This window comes from Gekko japonicus, unplaced genomic scaffold (genome assembly GCF_001447785.1).
Source record: "Gekko japonicus isolate JY-2015 unplaced genomic scaffold, Gekko_japonicus_V1.1 scaffold2252, whole genome shotgun sequence".
In the NCBI taxonomy this organism is placed as follows: domain Eukaryota; kingdom Metazoa; phylum Chordata; class Lepidosauria; order Squamata; family Gekkonidae; genus Gekko; species Gekko japonicus.
In genome coordinates this window covers 109,270-112,946 of record NW_015173205.1, presented here as the reverse complement: position 1 = coordinate 112,946, position 3,677 = coordinate 109,270, and positions in this window count along the sequence as shown.

Here is a 3,677-nt window from a genome sequence, read left to right as displayed (position 1 = left end):
CTGAATTTTTCTTGGTCAAACGCAGAGGTCATTTTGGGGGGGATCGCGGGGGATCGCAGTTCCCCCGGGTGAGGTATGAGGGGCGGGGCACATGATGAAGCCCCGCCCCCTGCTTCTGGCCGCCCCGCTTCCGGCCCTCATTCAGCCAGGAAGAGGCAGGAGGAGGGGAAGTTGCTTCCTCCCTGCCTCTCCCCACCCCTGCCTGCCTGGGGCCAGGGAGGGCCTTCGCGGGGCTTCCTTGCACTCCCGCCGGCCTTGCAGGTCCACCGCCGGGCCCCTCATGGGGCTCGGCAGTGGAGCTGCAAGGCTGGCGGCGGCGGCCGGGACCGTTGGGGGTGGGGTGTGTGGCCTTATGACACACTTCCGGTGATGTCAGGGGGTGTGGCATATGCTAATGAGTTATGCTAATGAGTTCCCCTAGCTCTTTTTCTACGAAACGACCCCTGGTCAAACGGACCCGAACTGAAAAACAAGGGAAAGAAGCAGTGGCAAAGCAACTAAAAACAGCTGAGAGGCAGTTCAGCTATGGCTGTTTTGGGAGGTCCCTTTAAACTGGACTGCCCAAAAGACCTCACAAAGCAGCCAATCCTGTGGGGGTGAACTCTCCCAGCAGGCTCTGCTGGGACCTTGCTGGGTAGCCTGGTTTTGCTGGTAATTCCCAGCACTGTAATCTGTACACGGACCTAAGGATCACACATTTATATTATCTTTTAACCAGTATGGGTGCTTGTTCTGAGGCACTTAAGGTGCATAGACTTTTAAGTGATCTCAGCCCGGACATTACAGAGAAGGTGGCTAAGTTTCTCTCCTAGGCTTTAAAGCTGCATCTAAGGTTCTTTTAGATTTTATATGTGTGCTTTCAACCGGTTTTAAAATGTATAAATGGTACTGATATTTTATGCCAATAAAGGCTGACTTGACTTAACTTGCTGGTAATTCCCGAATTTTTCAGTTCTATTATACCCTATGGGGCCATTATAGTCAATGGCAAATCTCCTAGGGTATATTCAGTGGGCGGGGAGGGGGGTTGAAGTAGAGGCACCAAATTTGTAGTGTAGCTGCTGGAGCCTTTCCCCAAAGGAACCACCAAGTTTTTAAAAAATCGGACCAGGGAGTCCAATTATATGGGCATCCAAAGAGGCTCCCCCCATCCTCCATAGTTTCCAATAGTGGAGGAAAAACAAGGCAGGCATACTACAAGCCCAGCAGATTCTGCCAGAGAACCTCTGCAGTAGAAAGTGAGGTATGGGGAGGGGGAACCTCCTGATGGAACCTGGGTTTTTTTGGCCACTGTGTGACACAGAGTGTTGGACTGGATGGGCCTTTGGCCTGATCCAACATGGCTTCTCTTACGTTCTTTTTGTAAGGATCACTTAATTTCCCCCAATAAAACCCTTTTAAAATATTTGCGTATTAAAATCAGGGCTCTTTTTGTAGCAGGTACTCATTTGCATATTAAGCGACACACCCCTTATGTAGCCAATCCTCCAAGAGCTTACAGTAGCCCCTGTAAGAAGAGCTCTGTGAGCTCTTGGAGGATTGGCTACATTAGTGGTGTGTCACCCAATATGCATAGGGAATTCCTGCTACAAAAAGAGCCCTGTATTAATGTAAGATTAATATATATATTAAAATATATATATTGTATTAGATTTGTATCCCACCCTCCCCATATAGCTGGCTCGGGGTTCCATCAAATGTAATACACAATAATTAAAAACAGTTTGAAAGAAATCAGATAAAATACAGTCCAATTTCTATATATCTGATCAAAGCCTCTACAGATGTAACCTGTCACCGTTTGGTTCCAGATATTACTCAGATCTGATCCACTGAAAGGGAGACCCAATAGGTGGTGGGGGGGAAGGACTCCCGCTTCCTCAACTAAAAGCCTGGTGGAAGAGCTCCATCAACTAAAAGCCTGGTGGAAGAGCTCCATCTTGCAGGCTGTGTGGAACTGTAAAAGGTCCCGCAGGGCCCTAATTTAATACAGGGGCTCATTCACCAGGTAGGGGCCAGGGTTGAAAAGGCCCTTGTCCTAGTTGGGGCAAGACAGACATCGCTGGGGGCAGGGACTACCAGTAGATATTGATTAGCAGATCATAACACTCTTCGAGGCTCATAAGAAGAGAGGCGGTCTCACAGGTATGAGGGCCCCTGGCCGTAGATGGGGGAGGTCATGTACTCCCTGTTCCCAACTATACCACCTTCATGGAATCAAATTGTTGGGCTGCAATTCTCAAGCTCCTTACTCCAGAGTAGCTGCGTTTAAGTCTATCAGCCTCCTTGCAGGTGTGAATGATTCGAAGCCTGCCTCCTTACGAGAAGAGCCTCCCCCGTTTCCTTCAAGGGTAGCTTTAGAAGTTCTTTTACACGTGTCTGTCTTTTATCTTTGTTTGAAGTTAAAGTGTTTGCGGCTGTGAGTCTAAGATGGCATTTGCACAAAGCCACAAATAAACTCTTTGTAAAGGAGAGTTTTCTGGGTTTTTTTTTTTTAAAAAAGCACGACTTTACAAAATTCTGGTTTCCACAATAGGCTATGGAAACTCTGCGGAACGTGGCAGACTCTTGAACTCGCTTTCAGCATTTTTCAATATACACATCAATCGCGGATCATAAAAAAAAGAGAAATGTGTGTGTGTGGGGGGGGGAGATGGAATCAATATTGTGATGATAAGCTAGAAGAGAATTGTTCGGGGGCTGAATTCAACAGAAAATCAAACCAGGGCTGAACAGCCAGAGAATAATGGAACTGAATTCGGGAGCCAGGCGAGCATTTGGGGTTATTTTTAAAAAGCCTACCCATCTGCTGTCGGAGGTGTTAATGGGTGGAATCGGTGCCCCCGATAACAGGGACAGCAACGCTCTCAAATTTGGGGTATAAACGAGGGCGGCGCAGAATATTCGCTGGCTTTGATGTTTGGATTGAATGTAGCGCTTTGGAGATGAGCGTTGGAAACGTGTGCCATTCAACTATTGGGATAGTTGCTTTAGTAGCTTTTCATAAAAGCGTGATACTGAGTGCAGTAAATAAATCTCCCAAGAAATATATTGCAAAAAAAAAAAAAAGTAAACTTACATTTATTCAAGTAGATCCAGTTCCCTTTCAGGTTGCAGTCGAAAGAGGAGAAAGAAGCCTAACTCGAAGAGCACTTTCCCTCACACAAATGGCCAGCTTGTCTGGCATCACATGTGTGGGAGAATGAGGGCATTGTTCCTACAGGAGAGACCTACAGAGACACATGTCTCCGTGGAAAGCCATGTGGAGAGAGGGAGAGGACAAAGTGAGACAGAGGTCAGAGGGCAGTTCCCAGGCAAAGACAAAGAGAGGCATCCCACCTAGACACATTTAGAGTGATGTGAAGGGGGGTGGGGGGACTCGGAGAACAGCTCCCAGGTTAGCAAAAAGGAAATCAAGGAAATAACATCTATACACACTGAGGTCCTTTCCACAATACACCTTAAATCCTGGTTCAACCCTGTCCCCAAACTTACATTCTACACTACACACGAGTTCACCCCTGTGATTATCTCGGGGTATTTTTTGTTTCCAAATTACATTGAGGTCAAACCGGTTCCCCCCCACACTTGTCCCGGAATAAACGGACGCGGTTATAACCAGGGATAAATGCAAGGTATTGTGTCGCGAGTTGAACTCTGATAAAACCAGGGATGAG